Source organism: Sinohyriopsis cumingii, chromosome 17 (genome assembly GCF_028554795.1).
Source record: "Sinohyriopsis cumingii isolate HCF-2022 chromosome 17, ASM2855479v2, whole genome shotgun sequence".
Taxonomy (NCBI): Eukaryota; Metazoa; Mollusca; class Bivalvia; order Unionida; family Unionidae; genus Sinohyriopsis; species Sinohyriopsis cumingii.
The window spans coordinates 6,976,664-6,994,916 of record NC_142977.1 but is presented as its reverse complement, the minus strand read 5'-3'; positions in this window follow the sequence as shown (position 1 = coordinate 6,994,916).

The window sequence follows — 18,253 nt, the reverse complement described above, 5'->3', positions numbered from 1 at the left end:
TGGGGGTGGGGACACATGCCATTCTAGGCTTTATCTCCATGGTTTGGGAGTGGGGACACTTACCATTCTGGACTTAATCTCCATGGCTTGGGCGTGGGAGACACTTACCATTCTAGGCTTTATCTCCATGGTTTGGGGGTGGGGACTCTTGCCATTCTAGGCTTTATCTCCATGGTTTGGGGGTGGGGACTCTTGCCATTCTAGGCTTTATCTCCATGGTTTGGGGGTGAGAGACACTTGCCATTCTAGGCTTTATCTACATGGTTTGGGGGTGGGAGACACTTGTCATTCTAGGCTTTATCTCCCTGGTTTGGGGGTGGGAGACACTTGCCATTCTAAGCTTTATCTACATGGTTTGGGGGTGGGAGACACTTGTCATTCTAAGCTTTATCTCCCTGGTTTGGGGGTGGGAGACATTTGCCATTCTAGGCTTTATATCCATGGTTTGGGGGTGGGGACACTTGCCATTCTAGGCTTTATCTCCATGGTTTGGGGGTGGGGACACTTGCCATTCTAGGCTTTATCTCCATGGTTTGGGGGTGAGAGACACTTGCCATTCTAGGCTTTATCTACATGGTTTGGGGGTGGGAGACACTTGTCATTCTAGGCTTTATCTCCCTGGTTTGGGGGTGGGAGACACTTGCCATTCTAAGCTTTATCTACATGGTTTGGGGGTGGGAGACACTTGTCATTCTAGGCTTTATTTCCCTGGTTTGGGGGTGGGAGACATTTGCCATTCTAGGCTTTATATCCATGGTTTGGGGGTGGGAGACACTTGCCTTACTGACATATGACATGATTTTGTGCTCATCTGCTGTCATGAATCAAAAATTGGCAGTCAGTATTTCCCATTTATCACATGATTTAAATGCAGATAACATCAAAATCAGAGTGCTCAGAATTCATGCAAAATATTTTTATTGTTCTTTAGGCATTTCAAAAAATGGCGTTTCTCATCAATGGGTTTTTGCTTATCATTCCAAAGCTATCCCTGCCACAGAGTTGATGCCCATGCTTTTTGGTTGGAGGTCAATTTTCATGTAGAAGAATTGTCTATCCACTCCTTTATTCTGCTTGTTCCTTGAGAGGTTACATAATTGTGTTAATAGTTTATAGTTATATTAGTTTCTTAAAAATGCAGTAAGGCATCGCTTTAGACATCGAAAAAAATGAAGGAAGGCAATTGTGTGCCAAAGTGATATTGAATTGCTTGTGAGGAAGAATGTCACAACAACAGTGTTTACCCAAGATTGAGTATTTGACAGAACGTTCCTGCTACTTCCAGATGATTCACGACAATACTAAATATGGAACACGTGGACGTCCTTCGTGAGGACGTAATCTTGGTCACTTACGAAGTAAAACTTGACTTTGTAGAGTCCGATGAATTTGGAAATGTCATCATATCTGCAATCCATGCTCACTTAAAATTATACGAAGCGTTACACCAGTTAGGAGATCATGTGCTGTATTTTGACACAGACAGTTGCATCTACATTCAACGTCCTGATGATCATCGATACCCTAAAATCAAAGGAGACCATTTAGGAGCCTGGACGGAGGATTATCCAGACAACAAGATTCTAAGTTTTGCTAGAGGTGGTCGAAAAATTTACGGGTATGAAAACTGGGACAAACAAGAGGTGCACACTGATTTTAATGTGAAAGGATTGTCTCTAATTCATCGCACCAGTCAAGTGGTGAACTTTAGCGTGCTGAAAGAAGCGTTGAAATCTGGAGAGGATCTAGATTCGAGATTGACTACCTATGAACCGCACATTTATCCAAACACGAAATCGCCAGTTGGCCCTTGGAAAAATTGTGTACCAGAAGCGAGTACAACTTCCCAAACACTTAACTTTACCGTATTTACACGCCGATGTTGGCCAGCATATAAAGGGAAAACTTCCAAGACTGATACTTCATTGTGAATACAAATGTCATGCGAGAAAGAAGAATCATTTCAGAAGGCAAGTATCAAGCGAGAGAAAACAAGAGTGGGATACTGTGCCTCACAATCATATCACCAATGCAGTACCAAATCTTACTAACATCATGGAAAACATTGTGCAACCAGTGGGACTTCCAGACTACAAGACTTTGCCATATGGACACACTGACATCCCCCAATATAAAAAGGGACGACTTCCAAGAACGACACTTCATTGCGAGGACAAACACTGAGAAAGATGAATCACACTACGGAGATAAGAAAGAGAGGGAATAAACATCAATGACCTCTTTCATTACCATACCATCACAGCAAAGTGCTTCCAAGAAGGAAAATGATTCAGTAGACCCAAAGGAGAATGTTTGCATGCAAATTACTCAGACGGTGACTTTGAGAAACTTTAGGATGACAACTTACACCTACATGATGAAATTTAAAGACTTTGCGTCTGACGTTCCAGCCAAGGACGCAGTAGGTTTCATCATGGACTTATTTGACTCACTGTTATAGGAACTTATTGTCAGTGTCGAGTAAAAAATCTAGGTCATTTGAGCCTATCTATGTATCACGACAGTTTGAACTCTCCTGCATGTCTCGGGTTTAGCACACCTGCAGAATTAACATCTTCCAAACTATTGAGGGCAAGTGAAGACGTGCAGACGATGAGATAAAATTTGACATCACCGATGGAAAAGTGACCATTCATATGGCATATGTTTACCTTCATGGGAAGAAGACAATGACCGCCATTGGTCTGCTTATCGATAAGTGCACCCAGCATGATGGACATACCCACAGATCTACAGATGAAAGTGAGTACGTGATTGGAAACATCTACGCTGGGACACATATGGTAGCTGACCAGATTTAAACAACATGTGTTACTGATAAAAAGAAAAGCACAAACTTTGTCATATTTGATTGTTTGTTTCTTGTTTTAGTTTTTTCTCAAAAATGGACATTAATTGTACTTTGAAAAATGTCATTCTTTTATGAAATGCTTATACGATGTATATGTTTTGTTTTGAAGGCATGAACTTAATTTTTAAAAGTAGTTTTCTAGAACCAAGAAATAGATAACCTTTGATATGTCCAAATCTGAATGTATTAAGTGGATAGACCAAAGCACAGGCCAAAGATCCCATGTATATATTTGAATAAATGTTTTGTACCCATACAATAGGCATTTCTTTATGGACTCTCCATTCTGTCTGCAAGTCTTTCTTTGGAACATCTCTGAGTAGTGAAGGGTGACTACATACGGAACATGGGAAAATACATTCCGAACACACACTCCGGGACAATATATGGACAAAACTTTTACAGACAAGGGAAATCTCAATCAAAAACACTTTGGAACTATATACGGATAAAAGTATTGGGACTGTATAAGGACAATAGGAATGGAACAGGGTAGGCGACATAACAGTACTGACTTTTAGCATCTCTGATTAGTGAATAGGGGCGATATACATATATGGGAAATCTCAATCAAAAACACTTTGGGACTATATACGGACAAAAGTACTGGGACTGTATAAGGACAATAGGAATGGAACAGGGTAGGTGACGTAATGGTACTGACTTTTAGCAACGACGTAGCAAGGGACTGACCAGAATCTGGACCAAAGAGCAGGAAAAAAATCTAGAACGCTTGGCGGGAATGGGACTGGCAGGACAGAGACAGAGTTAACACAGACAATAGATAACATATAAACAACTATACAACTAACTAAAAAAATTAGGCAATAAAGCAAATCTTTTCAAGGCATATGAGTGGAACAGAAAAGGGCCTTTGGTTCTTTTAACAACATTCCGCTAACATAGAGGGCAACACAGAGGTCTTCTTCTCGTCCTCAAACTTCTTCTGACTGCTGGTCCGTAGATGAGAACTTGCTTCAAACAGCCTTGTCTCTCCACATAAATTCTTCTTTTCCAAATGCTTGTATCGGTGATACTGATAATTGTCCATGATGATTTCACATACATAGGTAAGTCCGTATGGAACAGCATTGACGATATGAGAGTAGATGATTCTACATTAGTCCACATCTTGTGACGAGAACAGGTGAAGGGAATGAACTGAATGGGGTTATTTATAATGGAAGGGCAGATCGAAATGGAATAAGTTACTTCACCAATCCAAATACGCGTTACAAATTTCAGTCACAACACACAGTCAGTCTTCCAATCCGAAGAGAGCAGTCTGTGATGTCACATTCCCTATATATATGTGCTAGCATCTGTGCACAGTGAATCCATGCGACACAGTTTTCAAACATGAAGAAAACTAAGAAGACAATGAATTGCGGTGGACCGGTCTTTGAGATGAGAAGCGATGGAATAGCAACGGCTACCTAATTCAACACATGCTTTCTTCCAGAAGAGGTCGATTTTAAATGGGATTTAGTCGATCTTCTTTCTTCTTCGCAAGAATTTGTTCCGGTACCTGGAGTACCTTCGTCACCTTCTCCTTCTTTACCATACGGATTGTTGATTATTTTAAATAAAGACAGAAAGGAGAATTGAAGAAATTTTCACAACAGCAGAAAGAAGCAAAACAAGCTTTTCTCCTTCAACAGCAACAGCAAGAAGAAGAGGCTAGAAGGTAATGACAGGAAGAAGCAGAGAGAAGAAACAAGGAGAGAAGGAGAATAGTGAAAGCCAAACGGTGACAGTACTTTTGTGACATTTTAGCAGAATTAAGGAGTCTGAAACAAATGTATCAGACTTCTTTATTATGACCCAAGAGAAAAAGACATCAAGCCAAACAACCCAGCCATGTTACTACGCCTGCGATACCACCCTAGTGATTTCTACTTAATCATCATCGACAGGTGCCAGTCCAGAAGTTGGCCTTGGCCGTGGTAAAGACTTAAGGCAGTTAAAGATGATTACGTCCCGTTCCTGAGTTGTTTTTTTTTAAACAAACAAATACCCACGGTCCTTTTCAGGGCCAAAATACCGCTCCGGTGGCCTAGTGGTTAGAGCGTCCGCCTCGGATGCAGGAGTTCGTGGTTTCGATCCCAGGTCAAGTCACACCAAAGACTTACAAAAATGGTACTAATAGCTGCCTCGTTTGGCGCTCAGCGTTAAGAGGTTAGTGTTAGGACTGGTCGGTCCGGTGTCAGGATAATGTGACTGGGTGGGACATCATGCTACATGTCTGCGTCATGATACCCCAGTGCTAGACATCACTATAAACTGTCACACTGCAGACATCGTAGCGATATGACTGAAAAAAAATGTTAAGGCTGCCTTAAAAATCCAAATCACACACACACACATTTTCAGGGAAAAGAGATAGTATTTAAATTGCCAAAATCAATTATAACTCAAAAGCCCTTTTATTACCCGTAATGTACGTGTGTGAGTGAGGGAGTGCATAGGTCCAATTCACAACACAACACAAGACTTTAAAAAGTTAATAGTTTTCTTCTGTGTCTTTGTTCACACTCTGTTTTTGTTCTTCAGTTTATTCACTTTCACAGGTTTTTCCTCTTCTTCCTGTTCAGACCCCCCCCCTTTCCTCTTGCTCCTGTTGTTTCTTAGAGCATTCTGAAGACCAATGCCTTTTTTTTACAAACAGGTATCTTGACTTTTGTCTCTTCTGACACCTATTTTGCTTTTGTGATGGTCTGGACACTCTGAAGACCAATGTCCTTTCTTCTTACATATATAGCAAGGATCTTGACTTTTATCTCGAAAGGAGGGTGAGTAGTCCGTCGGCTTATTTGAGGAAAATTTCTTATGATACCTCGCAAAGGTCTGATCAGAAGTTCGATCTGTGTGGGCTTTTCCATCGTTCTGCTCGGTTTGAGAGTGAAATGAATATTGGAAGGAAAGACACACACCCTTTATATATACGCTGGTCTGACATGGGTATAAAGTGACCCATGGCATTTAAAATGTATTCATTTGACTTTTCGCAGTCAAGATGAAACAATCGCATCATGTCATGGAGAAAGGAGACGAAAGTAAGAGGCAGAACGTGATTTATCACCTCATACAGTAGCTGAAGTCTTGGTACAAATTGATGTCAGTGATTTTGTAGATGACATGAGTGAGCCAGAATCCAGACCCATAGAGTCTACGCCCAGCCAATGTTCACCACCATTAGTAAACCCTAAAAAGTACTACCACATTTGAGAGACGGAAAAGAGCTCCTCTAGAAAATTTAGAATGATGGCTTACACTTACACGGTGAAGTTTAAAGATTTCAAGTCCAAGGTGCTACTGGAGAAAGCATAGGGCTTCATTGCCGACGTGTGGAATTCTTTGTTAACCACACTGAAACGACAATGTGAAGCCAAAGACGAAGATTGCTTGAGGCTATCCATTCATCACGACATTCTGAAGTCCCCCGTTTGGATCGAGTTTAGCAGCCCAGCAGATTTGACACCTTCCAAACTCATCGACGAGATTCAACACGTGCAAAAATCCAACAAAAAGTTTCACATCACCGATGGAAAAGTGACACTGTCCATCACCTACGTGTCTCTCCCCAAATGGACCGGACAACGCAGAAAAGTATTATTGGTGGACAACCTTCGTAGCATCAAGTGTAGCATCGTCCAAATTAAGAACCCTCAAGACCAGATGTGTTTAGCTCGTACCATCGTGGTGGGACGAACGTATGCCGTCAAGAACGGCACGGTAGAATGGACAAGAGCTTGGTAAACTATTCAAAAATCGAATCGTGCCAAACAATGAAGAGAAGCAGAACTCCTGTTACAGCAAGCTGGTGTGTCCAAAGACAGATGCTGCGGTATTCCTGAAATGCAAAAATTGCAAGATGTCTTAGCTCCACGCTACACCTTGAAAGTGCAACCTTAAGAAGTGCGTGAACCTCTATTGTGTCAAGGCAATGATTTCAAAGACGGAAAATACATTCCCGTTTATCACGATGAACATTTTGACACCATCACAGTATCACCGCATTCATATCATACGTTTATTACTGTGAGAAATGTGACCATGGCTATAACAGTCGAGAGCAACACAAGCATTGTGAATCGAAATGCTCAGAATGTTTGGCCTCTCAAGCCTGTCTGGATGAAGGACAGGAACGAGTGCATATCCCTGCTTGTCAGAGCACTTTTGTCAGCCCTGCTTTTTTCCAACAACATCTGAAGACGCAAGGTTCACAGCAGAAAAGTGCTTGTCAACTCCTGAGATTGTGCCCTACTTATGGACAAGGTGTTCGTAGCAATAATGTCAAGGCACACGTATGTTCAGGAAAGAAACGATGTCACATTTGTCACCAAATCGTGGACTTGAAACACCAATGCTACGTTCAAAAATACCATTTCAAACATCAAGAGGAAAACGATAACCAGAAAAAAGGTGATTTCATCTTTTTTGATTTCTAATGCATGCAGGAGACTGGCATTCACATTTCTAATTTTTGCGTGGCTCATCGAGCGTGCAAGAAGTGCATCCAAGAGCCTATCTTTAGTCATTGACCTCACTGCAGCAAGATTCCTGGAGGACGTGAAAAAATCTTTCGGGGACCAAACACGTTGGCCGATTTCGCCCAACGGATCTTAGACCCTATCGACAAGATGTGGAGCCAAGAGGACATCAGATGTTATGGAGATTGTCATCGCCATGTCACTGTGATGGCTCACAATTTCTCGTGATACGACGGACTGTTTCTTTTGAGATACTATATGGATCAAAGTACCGAACGTCCTAAAGTGAATTTGAACTGAGCCAAAATCATTTCCATGTAAGTGGGACAAGAGCAGTTTAAAGATTCCATCAGTTACTTGACCATACCATTGAGCCGAATGCCTAAAACGTTTGGAATGACAGTAATGGCTAAATATTATTTTTCGCACTTTTTCAATACCAAAGCGAATCAACATGCCGTTCTACCCCATTTGCCTGAGGTTCATGACTACAACCCCAACAACATGCGTACAGAACAACGAGAAGCTTTCTACGCTTGGTACCAGACCCATGCCTCTGACCCTTTTCGACTTTCAGGAAGAAATGTTAAATTATTGTCGCTACAGCGAAGACATTTTACGGTGATGCTGCGGAAAGTTCGAGAATTCTTCATGGAGCACGGAGGGTTCAATCTTTTGAAAAAGACCTAAACCACTGCCAAAGCGTGTTCTTTAGTGTACCTCAAATGAATCATGCCCGAGAAGACCCTGGCTGTCATAAGTCCCTAAACGACCAACTTGGGCAAAGGTCAATACTCGGTCAATGATCTACGCTAGCTACATTACTTGTGCGACAAGAGCGACAAATGGATCCAGCACGCACGAAATGGAGGAAGGTAAAGAGACCATCATAATGTATTCCATGGATGGCTGGGACTTAAAAAACCATAAGATCGTGTACGAGTTTAACGGTTGCTCAGTTCACGTATAATGGAAGACTTGTACGAAGCCACTTGTAAGAGACGTTTAAGTTAGATCAGCAAGGATGCCAAGTGGTGGAAATGTGGGAACACGAGTACGATCACCGTTTGAAAACCGATCATGAATACTCGGTGAAAATCTCTGCTCTGTCTACATTATTTGTGCGACAAAGAAGACAAATGGATCCAACATTCCGCAAAGGAGGAGGCGAAAAGACCATCAGAACGTATTCGGTGGATGCCTGGGACTTAGAAAACCTCAAGATCGTGTACGAGTTTGACGGTTGCTTATTTCATGGATGTTCCCTTTCCTACCCTCAACGTAGTACCAAAAATCATTTTTTACAACGGACTATGGAAGACTTGTAACAGGACACTTGTCAGCGGCAGTTGAAGTTAGAACAGCAAGTATTCCAAGTGGTCGAAATGTGGGAACACGAGTACGATCACCGTTTGAAAACCGATCCCAAGTTTAAAGGTATCGTGGAAAGTTACAAGCTGGTGGACCCACTGAACCCGCGGTACAGTTTGTACGGAGGACGGACGAATGCCACCTGTTTGCTGTACCACGCTGACAAAGAGAAAGGAGAAGTAATAAACTAATTGGACGTTTGCTGTATCCTTACGTATGCAGATATAGTCGCTTTCCTTCAGGGCACCCATAATTGCTGATGGAACACACTGACCTGGACAACATTCAACAATACGAAAGATTGATCAAGTGCAAAGTCTTGCCTCCCACGGACTTGTACCATCCCGTTTTACTTCACCATTGCCAAGGAAAACTGATGTTTCCCTTGTGCTGTACTTGTGCCGAAACGTGCAACCAGGACCGACCTTGTCAACACATCCAGGAAGAACGCACCTTGACGGGAACATGGGTCAGCGTAGAATTGTTCAAAGCTCTGGACATGGGATACCAACTTTTAGAAGTGTACGAACTTTACCACTTTCCCAAAACATAACAGTACCACAAGGGCGACGAGACTCAGAAAGGTATTTTCGCAGACTACGTGGATGCCTTTTTGATACTTAACCAAGAAGCCAGCGGCTATCCTTCCTGGTACCAGACACCCGAAGACCAAAAGAAATTCAAAGAGAAATACTGGTACCAGGAGTGCGTCACTTTAGACCACATAGAGAAAAAGGAAGGAAGGCGATCATTTGCCAAAGTGATGTTGAATTGCTTGGGGGGCAAAATGGCACAACGACCGTGTTTACCCAAGAAGGAGTATTTGACAGAACCTTCCCGTTACTTCCAGATGATTCACGACAAAACCAAATACATGAAACATGGGGACGTCGTTCGTGAGGATTTGATCTTAGCCACTTACGAAGATAAACTGGACTTTGTACAGGCCTACGAATTTACGTGACAGCCCATGCTCGCTTAAAATTGTACGAAGCTTTAGAACTGTTAGGTTATCGTGTCCTGTACTGTGACACGGACAGTTGCATCTATATCGATCATCCAGGTCAAAGTCACCCTGGCATCGAAGTATGTCGTTTAAGAGCCTGGATAGACGAACCCCCGGACGAGAAGCTTTGCTAGCGGTGGTCCTAAACATTACGGCTACTAATACCGTGACCGACAAGGAGAAGTGCACACGGAGTGTAAAGTGAAAGGATTGACTTTCAATTATCGCAATAGTCAAGTGGTGAACTTAGGCGTATTGAAAGAAGCCTTGCAGTCTGGAGAGGATGGAAACTTTAAAGTGACTACGTACGAATTGCACAAGATTGTGCGTTTACCCACTCACCAAATCGTCAGTCGACCTTTGGAAAAAGTGTAACAAATCGTATTGCACAAGCGAGTGCCGCTTCCCAATCACTTCATTTTACCGTATGAACATGTCGGTATAAAAGAATGGTTCCAAAAGGATAGCCACCAACAAGAAGGATGACTTCGCCATAGCAAGAATCGAGTAAGAGACCCAATGAGAACTCCAAGTTCAAACCATACCATTTTCCTGTCTTCTTGCCTGACTATTGTGATTGTGACCGTCGATTGGAAATGTTTCAAAAATGGCCGACGGATAAGGAAGGATTACCTACTTCAAATGTTTTAGCTAGAACAGGAGTTGTCTGCTTGGGATCTGAGACTCGATTGGGATACGAAGTACGGTGTTTCAGTTGTGGTCTGAAGCTGCAAATGGATCGATGTATCTATCAAGATAAAGCTATTCTGGAACTCGATGGTATCCGCACTGTCCTTTCCTTTATATGGCCTTTCCACCCATCACACTGCTGTACATTTATGACGGTACCTTAGAGAAAGTAGTACATTTATCCAGGAAGAAGAAAAGGAAGACTTCCAAAACTAGGCATAAAAAGGAACGATGTACAAGCTCGAAACTTCATTACGGCTAGTATAAAAAGGGACAGCGTCCAAGAACTACCAAGACCAAGCGAGAAAGATGAATCCTTTTAAACAGGCATCATTCAAGTTTTGAGACTCAAGTGGAGTGTGATGCTGTGCCTTGCGATGAGAGCGATGCCGTAGCTGTGACCTCAGCGATGCAGTAAAACATCCTTGGAACTTTGTAATAACTACTACTACCACTATACATACCATGGAAAGGGATGCTGAGCGTGTCAATCCTGACGGATGCGAAAGCCATGCCACTCGTTATCGTGGATTCTTTACTGGTTTTCATTGTAAATGTCAACCTTCACGTGAGACCATGCATCTACCACCCTACAGATGTCATACAAAACTGAGCAAACTCCTGTCAACATCACAATGCCGTAATCGAAACGAACCTGTGAAAGTCGAATATTCGTATCCAGTGCGTTGCCTGAATACTGCGACATTGAAATTCGTTTTCAAACCTTCCAAGGAAAATAGCCTAAATATCTGGGAGGACCTATTCCCAAAGAATTAGCAAGAGCCGGATTTTTTAATTTGGGCGAAGAGGATAATGTCAAGTACTTCAGTTGCGGTGTGTCACTTCACCAGTGGGAGCAGAAAGATTATGCATACCTGAAACATGCTCGATGGTCTCCAAATTGTCACTACCTAACTTTAGTGGGACTGAGTTATTGAAGTAGCATACCATGTCATTTAAGAAGACATCTTGGCTAGAAGTCAGACGTTGGACACCACCGAGGCGAGTATTTAACCCCATTTAAAAAATAATATTCAAAGATTACCAAATGAACTGCAAAAAAAGATCTACAAGGACGTTTGGCAGGGACTTGCCAGAGCAAAATCTCAATGGGTGACTGTAGAACGTTTGTGTCAAGAAATTCACAACAGGAAAGTGAAAGAAGTCAACAAACGGGTCCGATTTTTCTGGATCAAGTGTGCGTTCACCCTATTATTCTGCTTTAGGCCGTTTACATTAGAAGATTTTATTGACATTCTTGGCCATTACCCCGAATGGCAGTGGTCAGAAATTACACACTATGTTCATTACTTTCGCTCTAGGAGAAGATTTTAGATAAAATAATACTGACTGACATGATCATGGATACCATACAAGAGAACATTCGTGGCTTGCCTGTGGAGTTGAGAGAACGCATTTACCGAGAGCTGGTCAAAATACAAGTGAAACGCAAAGAACAATTGCATCCGCGTTACGTCACCGTTGATTAAACCACTGGTACCTGAATGCTATAAAAGGACTGATTCAGATGAAAGTTTTCAAGTGGTCAGACGCTGATGAACTACCCAGTAGCACAAAGGAATGGATTGTTGTGTCTCGTTCCTTTTACTACAAGGTAGACTTACTGCAACGAATTCCAGAGGAACAGTTAGAGAGTTACCAAAATCTTTTACACAACGTAAACTTAGTTGAAGAGGAAACTTCTGAACGATGTCTTATCATCTGCAAGTTAGTGACTAAACCATTTAGATTCGCCACTGGAGTAAAATTATCTCTGTGCAGAAAGTACACTTATTATCTCCGACAAAAAGAGTTATAAAAACAGGCTACCATGCCACAACCTTTATCACTCGTGATTCAACAGATTCCGCGAAAGGAAATCAACGACACTATTCAAACAGTGGAGGATTATCAACACTAATTACGAAAACTGTCTCTGAATTGGCGTCGACGTGTGGTGTCTGTCTTAGTGGATTCCTTTCTGGGATTTCGTTTACCAGTCGATTCCTTGTGGACTCTTTACGAACATTATTTGCCACCAAATAAAGCATCAAAGTGGTAAGTTTAACTGTCAACGAGAGATTCATTGTATTAAAAGCTTTGCGTTTTCATCTCGATACTTCTCGACCTCTACGGGAAAAAAAAAGATTCGTCAACAATCGGGTACCGAAGATGTGTACAACGATGTGTGTGTGTAGCTTGTGACTTACACCCTCAATGGACAGATGTACGTGAATGGAAAATTGGGGTTTTAAGGCTTAGGCCCAATAAGTGGCCTATTATGCTCAAGAGTTGTGATTCTCCATTCAAACATCCAAGGAAAAAAGTCACTTTTAAACCTGTGTTAGTGACAGTGCCAGAAGAACCCGTCATCGAGGACAACCACTCCCTTCAGGACAGGACTGTCATGGACGTTCTTGAAAGACCATTCCGGGAGGACACTTGTTTAACATTACCCCATGTAGAGACTGTAAGACTGTAAGACTGTAAGAACATCACACACTGTCCTCTATGACATCTTGGTTACCAAAAACATGTTTTACAGTGACTTATTTATATTCCATTTTGATTGTTTTGATGTGTATTTTATCGTTGTACTTAACCATTTGGCTTTTATGCATTTTTGTATTTCGTGTTTTTTTCCATTTTAACTTGCAATAAACCTGTCCTGAAAAACTATAAAAACTCTTGTCGTGTCTGTCTTCGTGTCAAACGTGACATTCCTTGCACTATGGCTGCCTCTGCTGTCTCTGCTTCCTCTTCCACCACTTTCAAAGTCATCGATCGTGCCAGATGGGAGGCCTTGTATCTTCCCCATCCCTTTAACATGCTAATTGCCGGACCTAGCGGTTCAGGCAAAACCGAATTTGTCAAACGTTTGATCGAACATCATTTGAAGAGACACTTCGGCCAGGACGCAACCTTTCATTCGCAAACCACGACCAGCAGCGAATGTAAGGTTCTCAGGTTCTTCCACTTCTCCATTGGTGGTGATGCCTGCCAAAGCCAATTTGACACTCGTTCTTCCTCATTTGATGAAACAATGGAAAAACAGGTCTCCAAAAACGTCTCTTCCAGCGGTGACACCCTCCTCCTCTTTAGCTGCAGTGTCAGCTGCTCACAACTTACCTGCTCTTAAAATCAAAGTCCAGGAGAGATCGGGTATGTTACAGAGTTTACGGGATTTGTCCAAGCATGAACTGCCCCGATTTAGTCCGTTGAGAACCCCTGCACGACGCGTGATGCCTGTCATCAAGTTGATACGACTTAAAGACAATCAGTGGCGACGCGTTCCAGTATAACAAAAGGCCTTAGACAAAGAATGGGCATCAGTGTTTTTGTGATCCTGAACCCCCAAAGATGTCACCCCCCAGAAACCATCCCTCTGCTTCACCCAAAGGAAAGAAAAGGAAAAGACTGGCCCCTCGTTTCGTCAAACTCGAAAAAACTCATTCAAACTGCCTCCAAAGATGTCATCGATACTGTGTGCGAATGTTGTTTGAACGTCTTGAAAGGCATGACACCTTTGTCTAAACGCCAGAAACAATTCTTTGCCAAACATCGTCACGTTCTTCGCCAAATGGTGCAAAATAAAATACCCATTCGTCAAGAGAAGATGTTGGTACAACACAGAGGAATTTTGCCTCTGTTGTTAGGACCCTTGCTAAAAAGAGTATTGGGAACGATGCTGGAAGGACTTGTAGGAGCACGATAAAAAGGACCAAGAAAATAAAAGGGACCTCTGTGGTCCAAAAATCTCAGAGGTGACCTTGAAATCAAATGGAAGGACGAAAACTAGCTTTAGTGCCTTACAAACGATGGATGGAATACCATCGTTGGCAAGAACAACGGACCCCGCATTTGCCTTCCAATCCGAATTTGACCGAGATGTCCCACTTACAACACGAATTGCAGTCGTTGATGCATCGCAACAATTTGTCCGAAACAGAAAAATCGCAAAAGTACGGCCAACTCTTGCAACGACTGCAACTCTTTTACTGGAAAGCTTTCGACGAAACAGCTCTGCCCACTCTGAAAGATTTCAAAACCTGATGAAAATTTCACCACCACCACTACCACTACAACCACCCACAGTGGTCAAGACAGAAGCTACCCCACGAAATCCTGAGGAAGAAGAGGTACGAGAAGTCCTTCAAACATCGTCAGCAGCTCCCATTCCTAGTAAGATTGTAGCGTCCTTGTTGTCCCCTTCGTCTTCTACTTCCCGTGGCACATCGGACACGTAAATCCCGTTTCCAAACCACCCTTTCGTCTTTTCCAAATTAGCATCAGCGAAGAGTGGGTGACTTATTTAAAAAAATGGAGAAGGTGTTAGCCAGCATTTACTACGATCCCTCCCATCCTGCAGGTTACGGAGGAGTTCAGAAATTGTATCGTGCTGCCAAAACCCTTCTGAAATGTCTCCGTTTACCACAAACATTTGTTTTGTGTCATCAACGTCTTTTACAAATTTGCCTGGGTCGTGCCGTTGACTTCCAAATCGAGCATTGAATTCGTGAGAGCCCTCCAACTAGTGTTGAAACAAAGTGGTCGGCACACTCTTCGATGGCAAACCGACAAAAACAAAGAATTTCAGAACCAAGCTTTCCAGAAAAGAATTAAAGTAATGTGACATTTATTTTTTTACCACCTAGAATCCCGAAACTAAAGTCAGCATTATGGAACGTTTTAAACGCATCTTCAAAGAACGCATGTGGAAATATTTTACGCATCACCACGCCCTCAAGTACATCGACATCTTACCGCACCTGGTTCAAGCGTACAACCAATCTTACCATCGAAGCATCGGATGTGCCCTCCTCCCCAGTAAGTGACTCCCGAAAACGAGGTGACCGTTTTCGAGCGCCTGTTTGGTAAGTCCCCGACATTGGCTGTCCCCAAGAAAAGTGTAGTGCTGACTGTAAGAGATTGTGTGCGCATTGACAAAACCAAACGCACATTCGAAAAAGGTTACTTACCCAAGTGGACCATCGAATTGTTTCGTGTCACTGAAAGAGTACGTGTCCGTCTTCCTACCGTCTGTAAATTGGAAGACATGAACGGGGAAGTGTTAAAAGGAATGTTTTACTTGCCTCAGTTACAACTTTGTTACCAAAACAGAAGACATGTACGACGTAGAAAGCAGTCTCGAACAAAGAACCCGTAAAGTGGGAAAACGACGTGTAAAAGAAGTCAAAGTGCGTTAGAAAGGATATCCTCCCAGTTTTGATTCTTGGGTCGACGCTTCGCAAGTCATCCACTATAAAAAGAAGTGACAATCACGCCCTTCCACACAGCCTCAACTACCGCTACCACTGCAGTGACCGCTCCTTCACCCTGTTCTTCTCTGCAAGATTTACAAAAACAACCCTTGTGGGTGTGGTGTGGAGAACGTGTGCCTAAAACGCAAATCGTCTTTTTCTACCAAATCTTTGTGGTGTATTGTGTCATCGGTGCGGCCATTGCCAATTTGTGTTTACAACAAGGTGACAAACAACTGTGGAATATTTTACTGAGCAGTTGCATCGGTTACCTTCTTCCAGCAGCAGGGAAGTCGTACAGACCAGGTGGCTCAGATAAATTTAACCCTCCCACCAAACATTTCTCCGTAGAAGCCTCAGAAAGCAGAAATAACGCCTCCTGCGTAAATTAATCCGCAAAATTTCAACCCAAAGTGCATTTTTAGGCATAAAAAAAAACAGCATTTTTTGGGGGGGGTATTGTAAAATTTGTTTGCCATAATTGAATTATGGTGCAAATTCCGACTGCGGATGCTAATTTTATTTCACAATAAAACAATATAGTTGAAAATAAGATGAGTCGAAAAGTTAGCACAGTTGGAGAACCTCAATCTGCCAGATTAGCGCGAGAGCAATTAGCGGCATTAAAGAAGCTAATTCCGACAAAACGATTATTTAAGAAAAATGTTCGTGGTTACGAAGATATGCAACATGGAATTTCAGAAACTTCGGCAAAATGGTTGAAGCCAGTAACCGGAACAATTGAACAGGTTGTATATGGCGACGAAAAAGATCCAGATATCAAGAAACGTGGAATCTTTCCTATGTTGAAAGGTATTGAGGATCAATCACGAACATTACCCGAGCGATTAGCAATAGCAGCAGCGGCGCAACAACTTGCAATTACTGATGGAGGACAACCTGGAGGAAAAAAACCTGGAGGAAAACCTTTAATGATAAAAGGAAAGTTTAATATTGAGAATTTAAGAGAAAATTTTACCGAGGAGGGATGGGATATGATATCACGACCTCTTTCGGCATTGTATACTATAGAACAAATTGGTGATTTTGCGGAAAATTATTTTAGCGATCGAAATGAATATTTAACTCCAATAGGAAAAAAAAGATATGGAACTCGTGATAATTGGTACAGCATGGTATATAAAGTTTATACGGGAAAAACACATGTGAGTGTATTAACGGATCCACGTTACAGAAGATTTTTAGAAGCGGCAAGAGATACACAAAGATTTAATAAGCAAGTGGCGGACGAAAGAAAACAAGAGGAGAAGGAAGAAAAAAATCTAGAGAAAGAAAGAAAACAACAGGAGAAGAAAGAAAAAACTAAAAAACGAGGAAGAAAAGAAACACCACAGGAAGATATTCAACCACAGGAGTCAATATTTCAACCAGAGGAATTAGGAGCTAGACCAAAGGAAGATATTCCACCACAGAAAAAAGAAAGAAAATCAAGAAAGAAAAAAGATCAGAGTGATGAACCAATAATTGTACCTAAATACATATACGATGTATCTGGTTCGTTTATTCCTGATTCTAGTTTACCTGCTGATAATTATTTGGATGAAGATAACATACATGCAATTCGTGAAGATGATGTTGCGAGAGTTGTAATTGCTTCAAAAACTGATTTGAAAACTAAAAAAATTTATTTGAAAAAAGATATTAATGTTGATAAAATCAACGATCTTGTTTGGTATGCGATAGTTTATTTTGGTAGTTTAGGAAAACCAGTAAATTATAAAGATGATGATTTTTCAAAATTTTTGTCGGATATTGTTAGATATCAGGTAAGGAGAGATGTAGAAATTTCAACACCCAAATTTGAGGGTTCGCTACCCAAATTTGAGGATTCGCCACCCAAAAGTAAAAGTTCATCACCTAAAAGTAAAAGTTCGTCACCTAAAGATAAAGGTTCACCACCTAAAAGTGATAGTCCTGAATCATTTTCCTTTGATCTTCATCACCCTCTTCTCTCTCCTACATTATATCCAAGGGAACCTTCTGCATTCCCCTCTTGGCGACCTCCACCTGTGGAACCAACAGCGTCAAACTACAGGGGTCCCACTGAAAAACCAACAAGATGGGGAATCGACCCCGGGGAGGGTGCAACACTTAGGGGCGGTTCTCCTTCACCTCCACCAGAAATATATTTACCACTGACGTCGTCGTCTAGTTCGTCAGGAGAAGTATTTAAGGATCCAGAAAGAAAAGGATATGGATATTCAGTTTGCCCTGACAGTGTTGTCAACGACGTATCTCGCCTCGAAGTATTAATCGGAGGAAAGCGAGCCGGAAATAACTCCCGTGAGATAGTCAACGAAGCATCAGATATTTGTCAGCGATTATTCCGTGGTGGTATCATCGATTCTCACATTTATAAGGAGTTTGTCGATGAGCTTATCGATTAAAACAACATAATTGAAATAATATGATTATTCACAAAAATCAACGCAGACCAACATTGGTTCGCGTAGTAAACTCTCGATTGCCAGTATACAAATATATTCACGGTAATGGATTCGGCGATATCGTTGGAAGTCTTGTCACGCGAGTAATACCT